Source organism: Syngnathus floridae, chromosome 16 (assembly GCF_059516105.1).
Source record: "Syngnathus floridae isolate MCC-2025c chromosome 16, RoL_Sflo_1.0, whole genome shotgun sequence".
Lineage (NCBI taxonomy): Eukaryota > Metazoa > Chordata > Actinopteri > Syngnathiformes > Syngnathidae > Syngnathus > Syngnathus floridae.
Window position 1 is genome coordinate 8998091 of NC_142428.1, and position 6910 is coordinate 9005000.

The 6910-nt window shown below is 45.5% G+C and overlaps 1 protein-coding gene across 3 annotated transcripts in view; it reads left to right on the forward strand.

Annotated features, from left to right (window-relative positions):
• The window catches only part of plekhh1 (pleckstrin homology, MyTH4 and FERM domain containing H1), a 66526-nt gene that overhangs the window by 32244 nt on the left and 27372 nt on the right, over positions 1 to 6910 (forward strand). The window contains exon 1 of one of the 3 annotated variants that reach the window (XM_088356444.1): positions 6179 to 6376. The exons of the other annotated variants lie outside the window; for them this stretch is intronic. The gene's annotated coding sequence lies outside the window, so the exon portion shown is untranslated. Of the gene's footprint in view, positions 1 to 6178; positions 6377 to 6910 lie in introns of those variants that run through there. 3 annotated transcript variants of the gene reach the window in all.

Consider the following 6910-nt stretch of genomic DNA (forward strand, 5'->3'; position numbering starts at 1 on the left):
GAAATTCGCTGCCAAACTAAACATACAACAAAGAGAATTACATGTTGTGTCATTTAAAACACATTCCATTACAATTCTGCCACTAGCTTAATGTTGCTAACACTTGATGGAAAAATTGTTAAGCAGCAAACATATGAACGAACACAAGCAAACAATTCTCAAAGGAACATATTCTTTATCCTCAGTAGAAAACATTTGATCCCATTTACTGAGTCAATGAGATTAGTGGAGACACTTCTGTGTTTGTATGTGTATGTAGCTTAAACTGCTCTCCCTGGTGGCTGAGGCAGGCACACCATAAGGAACAGCATAATGAATTGGTTGAAGAAAAAGTTGATTGGAATCCATTATGTAGACTAGATCAAATAGTCACAAAATGTTTCCAAGCTGAGTTTTGTGGGTGGTGCGAGCAGCGTAGCGGGGGAACGGCAACACTTCCATCCATCACTGTCGAAAAGATGTTGCGATAAAGTGGTCAGCGGTCTCGGGTCCATGTGTCCGACTCATGTGTAACTCAAATCTCAGAGTGACCACACAGGGCCAGTTGTGAGGCTGCGGAGAATGGGAGACAGATGGACAGGCCGGGAGAATGCTCTCCACTGTTCCCACGTCGCACAAAGCCCATTGATCATCTCCTGCGCAGAGCGAGGAGTCAGGGACTATCCCGTTTCAGCCGAATGGTCCAGACACCTGGACCGACGCTCAGGTCTGGCCGGTTCCCAGCAGAGGGAGCCCAAAGCTGTGGCGGGGGGGAGAACTGGACATTTGGCTCTTGGAGCTTAACTATCGTGTCTCATACTTTTTGTTTCGCGAGCTCAACAATACTGACTAGTTTTGTGTGGTTGGGGGCAATCGTCAGGTTTGGCGAGCTTTGTGGGAACGCCGTCCGCAAGAGCGCTCAGTGGTTGACCACTAACAATGCTGCGGCCAGCCGTATGGACAATTAATGATGGTTTGCCCGCATTCTCTGACTCGCAAACCCCCTGCGTCCTCCGAGGCCGATGTGACGCGATGACCACAAGACTCCCAAAGGAGTGCTGTGAAAACACCAGGCGAGGATAAAGGCAGCCGTGACAAAAACAAAACGATAAATGCACAAAACCTGGACACTCACGTCTGAGATTGTTGCTAGCACCGATGACAACATCGGTCCGGTAATCTCCTGATTTCTAGTCAGAGCTTTTAGGACCAGAATCCGACACCTTATTCCTGTTCACCTGCCACAAAAAGTCCACAGTTAGAAAACATCTGATCCTAAGGCTCTCCCGTCTGCTCCCAGACGGCCACGTGATCCCAAGAAAGCGCACCAGTTTTCCATTCAGCCAGGAACAATCAGGAAATGAGCAAAAACTCCAGCTGGTGAATCGAGATCATGGCGAACGGCCGAGTAATTTCCTCCTTGGAACAGACTTCATCTTGGGCATAACTTTCTGGATCGTGTTTGTTTACCAAACATCAGCTGAGTGTATCACGTAAATAATAGCACTGTGATGTCATGAGACTGCAGAACACCAGCACAGTCGTGTTTATGTTTGACGCGGGTAAGCTAACCTTGTTACAGATCCTAGCAAGCTAGCTAGTCAGCTAGCCGCACATGTCTACAGTACATAGACTTTTTCATAACATTTGGGTTAACCTATTGAGAACATGAAAATAAATATTCATTACATCAATGAGATCAATGACACAGTAATAAAGTAATGATGCATTGTGCTAAAAATGTGAAGATTTAACGGAAATATCGCCATTTATGGAGGCGACTTTTCTCCACCCATGTTCTTAATTACGGTTCTCGACCAGCCGTGAAAACGACAAGGCTAATTTATCATTGTAGAACAATGACCGTGTTTTTGTCAACACTCGCCATTTCCAATGCATCAAGGCTGCGAAACAAAACAAGTTTTAATTGAGAACAAGTGTTATGATCGGATATGTCGTTTAATAGTGGTAATGAAGGAATGTATTCGCAAAAACAAAAAGAAGCTTGAACACGCACGCAAACTGTACATGGGATGAACTGTCACTCTGTGATCATGACTAGCAAGGATGCGTTTTCAACATGCACCGGTGTTCATTTCCGCAGATCACACAGTGGCAGAATATGGAAACACTTCTTTATGCTTGTTAAACCTTCTCTGGTTTGGCTTCTTCTTTTTTTTTGCCTCATACAATCTACAAAGGCCAATAAAAAAATCAATGGCTTTCCCAGAAATTACAGTTTTTATTCACCCCAACCCCTCCTCGTAAACAACGGCATGCTTAGCAAAGACTCGACCAGCCCGAAGCCGCAAAGCTAAGTTACATGCCAGCCCATCGTGATTCGCCCTCAACCCAATTGGAAGCAGCAGCTCCTCATGTTCTCTTTCTGTCGCTGCCATAAAAACAAAAAAATACCCCCTTACAAGGGCATGACAATTTATTTTTTGTTGCCCTTGCAAAATTAGCCGAGCCATCCCGTCCATAATCAAACGTCAGGAAAAACAGAAAATGAGCAAGTCTAATTTTCAACAGGAGCTCGTAAGTACCTGTATGAGTCAAAAACAAAGCAATGAAATGGATAATAGGATTTGTATTTACTTTGTGGAGGCTGATGTTAGTTTAGTTTTAAGTTTAGTTTTAAGATGGCATCAAAGCGTTAAGCACATGATCATTGGCTTAAAATAGATTCAAGGCAATTATCTGCAATTTTAAAGAGTCACAAGTTTTTGAGGCTCGGTCCACAGCGAATGGTGAAGTTACTTCACTAAGTTCTGATGAAATGTCAAGCAGGCTCCTTGCCCGCCGCTTTACTGGGAATTCACCTGCTTCAAATACGTCCCGTGTCACATATACTCGCACACATGAATGAATCATGGCGGCTGTTTTGATGTGAGTGGGTCACACAGTGGGTGGAGACAATGTCGTTTCGGAGCGGCGCTTCCACCGTGGGCAGCTCATTTAAATAAAGACTGTAATGACAGTACAGTACGCCGCCCACCCTGACAAAGTTTCACTTATATGACGCCCTGAAAAATTTCCTCTGCAAAACAATGGCGCCGCCCCCATCGAAAAGTTAGCTGATAAACACTAAAAAACAGTGAAATTCTACACGAGCGACACAGATGCAGCCGCGAGGTAACATCGAGGTCTGCTAGTCAACATGATAGATGAGGAAAAGCTTCCATTGTGTTTGTGCAACCCGACGCCGGGCATCTGCCGTTAGACGGCGGGATTAACGTAGCCGTTTTGGATACGGCCCATAGAATACAGCGTGGCGGAAAATTACCGGCGCTCCTCGGGGGGCCAGTATTTTTTGAAACGCGCTGCACAGTCAAGCTAAAATTGATTATGGAAATTGGTAAAGGACATCAAATGGAATGTTTTAATTTCGGGCCGACCAAGGTCAAGCAAGCCCGATTTATTTCCATTATTGCCATTCGTGGTTATCGATTGGAATATTTGACAAATTCAATGAACAAATGATTGTACACCATGACAGCAAGTTTGCTGATCAACTAATCGAAAAAACAATCAGTCACGACATCGACACGATTTCTAAACTACTTAGACTGCTTCCACCGAGTACGCCAAACAATTGATGTACAGATATGAACATCTCCTGATGTTCACCTCTCGTCAACTGACAAAGAACAAGATCCGTTTCCGTAGTTTCCCACGCTATTTTCGGACCCAAATGGACCTGATTGGTCGAAAAAAATAATACTAACCACGACTTTAAACATAAGTGGCGAGACACTACATTTATTTTGACTGGATATTATTGTTAACGTTGTCGTTCTCCAGCACCTCGTTTTTCATCCGTCACAATCACAACGCAAGTTTCCATCCAACTTGAGTTTCATGTCGGTGTCGTTTATGTTTTCTGCGCACACTGGCCTAGTTTTCTTTAGAACAAGACGAGGGCGCGAGAGTGCGATGGAGGTGGGAAGCTTGGCAAAGCCTTGCAGTCGGGAATACAAGCCAAACTGATGTTCTTAAAACTCTACTGCAAAACCTGCCAAAACATTCGTTGGTCGGTGGACACGAGTATAAACTTCGATGCTTGTTTTTCAAGACGGGACAGCTGAGGAAAGACAGAATGTTGGTGTGGGGGGGTGGACTGAGGCGGCGACAGGCCCATGCAGCACCAGTTGGGAGAAAGTGCGGAGTCACGCTGCAGGAATGTTGTGGGGGCGGTGGGGTGGGGGGGAGGATTATTGGAGTGACTGCCCCATTTTTCACAGCCGTAATCAGAGCCAGCTGTCAGTGAGAGGGCCCGGAATATGAAGGCCTTTGGAGCGGGGGGGTAGTATAGATGAAGGATTGGGAGGGGGAGGAGGCGAAGTGAGAACTTTGCTAAGATTCTGGCGCCTGATCAGAACAAGATGCACTTTTTCAGATGCTAATTTCGTCAGTCGCGTGCGTATGCCAGAAATTCAACAAAATAGGAAAGGCACGAAAGTTATCACGTGATCATGGCAAAAACACGAGCCAGGTTACGGGGAGGATGTTGGAGGAGGGTGAGGCTTCCTGTCTTTCCGATGCTCCTCAGACTGATGTCAAGATTGCACAAGTTTGTGTGTTTTGTTTGGGTCGGCTGGAAACATTTGAAAACGATACTGTTATTGTTTCCGTCTGAACGCTTAAAACCCTGTGAAAATATGCTCAAGTGGTACTTTGTCACTCTAAACATGTTTAGAAATGGGCATGACCTTTCCAGGCCTGAAAACATAAACTTTTGTAAATAATACAGATGAGGTGAGTTTTTCAGCAGTTGACATTTTAGCAACATACATTTTGTTTTTTGATGAAAAGTCACCAATTTGTGATTTTTGCACTCAAGCCGTAGCCACGTCTAATATAAAAATATTGTTTTGGCGCCATCTTGGGTCAAAGAACTGTTGAATTAAGGGTAGCCATTTTATTTCCGCCATAGCCTTGTCTAATAAAAAAATAACATCTTTACTGCCATCTTGTGGCCGCTACAGGCAAAAACAAATCTTTCTGGGCACCCTCTGCGAATAGCGGCGGTTCTTTGGATGCGGACAATTTAGCTGCTTGAGTCTATTAAAAATGACAAGTAAATTGTTCCATTGTGTTGGTTATAAACTGCAAACTCAACTTGAATGGGTTGTCATGGCAACAGGGATTTTGCTAATCCAGATTTTTTCAGTCCCGCCGTGGTTTCCGCACATGTGCGAGCGTGTTAATGTTGCCGCTAGCAGCCATGCGGCGCGTTCACACTCCTCCGAACCCTCAATGTAAGCTGCTGACGGCATGTTTATGTTTAGTCTGCCCGTAGGCACGGGCCCACTTGCGGACGGACTTGCTCGAAGGTAACGTTAGGACGTAGGACCTCACCTTTCATCGTCTCGAAAACATCGGCACTTGGCAGGGAGGTTTATAAATAGCCGAGCTGTGCGTTTTATGACCTCTTTTCGAAGCCGCTCCATGTCACCCGTGCGCGGATTATGGAAAAAGACTCCGGTGGGAGTGGGCCGTGCTTGTTGATTTTTGCCTGATTCATGGTGCGCTAAGGACTTGACCTCGTCCAAGTTAGAGTTCTGCTTTTCACGTCGCTCTCCTGTGTAACGTCCCCACGGCCGAGCAGCTTCTGCAAAATTTGTGTCACAGGCTAATGAACTTTGCAGCCTTGACGCGCCGCATTTCTTCAAATAAATCACGCGGACGGCCGAGCGAGGTTGTCGTCGGCCGGCCGCTTTGGGAGAAACTAATCATTCGAACTTTTACTGTATTTTAGCGCCGACGAGGGAGTACAAACAAGTGTTTCACGGTGACCCTTGAATGGTATAAAAGTCAAGCTTCAAAACTCAATTAGTTTGTCTGATACGACACCATTTAAGCTAAGCTACACTTAAGTCAGAGAGCAAGTGATCAATGTTGCTTTCTGGTGGCCGCTTCTGGATTCATCTTACCGTACTTTGTCCAGCAGAAGCTAACTGGAAGAAAGTGTCTTCTTCATCTTCCCAGTACAAGCAATTCATTAGCCAATACATCGAGCTTCATTGCAACACGGCTTTTTCCATGAAAGCATTAATGACTGTTAGCCTCGATGTGTCTCCCCCCCCCGTTGTTTACCAGCCTGTCCGCAAGTGGCCTGTCACCTCTTTGAGCACCAGCCAGCCGAGTTCAAAGTCCAACGGGTTCAAACGGCGGATGATCGTTGTTCGTTATCGGAACGCTGAGGGTCACCCTGACCTAATGCCAAAGTGGCAGACCTCAGAAGTTTGTAAAAGGTGCGTTCTTAGTCTGGCCCAGAGTCTTGGATTCCTCCTGGGGGCCCTTTTCCCCGGTTGTTTGGTTGCCTGGCATGACCTTCTGTGTGGGTTTCGGCGTTGGCTTCCAATCAGCATTGCTCAACTCCCAAGGGTCCGAGGTCAGATTGCAAAGATCACTTTTTATTTAGTCAATCATAAATCTGAGCCGGATGTTTACAAGTATTTGTTAGGAATTACTGATTCATGTATGTCTTAAAAACGTCCTAAATTTGGCTTGCTGATTTAAAAAAAAAATCGTGGTTTCCTTTATGGGCTCTCAGGACAGTGACTGACGTGAATAGCAAACAATGATCAAAAACGGACGCCCCCAGACTTCCATGAAATAATCAATCAGCATTACAATATTACAGAGAAGCATATTTGCAGATGGGCGGGGCTTGATTAGTCCAGAATCTGCTCCCACCTCTGCTTGAAATGAGCTTTAAGGGCAGCAGTGGCCATCATGTGCTCCCTTCCTTCGCGTGGACATTTTTGCAAGCAGGATGTGAGCTCATTTCCTGTCTTATCTCGTGCATGTTAGAAGAGGAAGCTCGATTTTTACTTTCCCTGAGACCCGCGTTCTTGCGGGTATTTTCACTTTTCCGACTGCTTTTAGTTCAAAGAGCACTTTTTTTGCACTCGGTGGAGGCGTT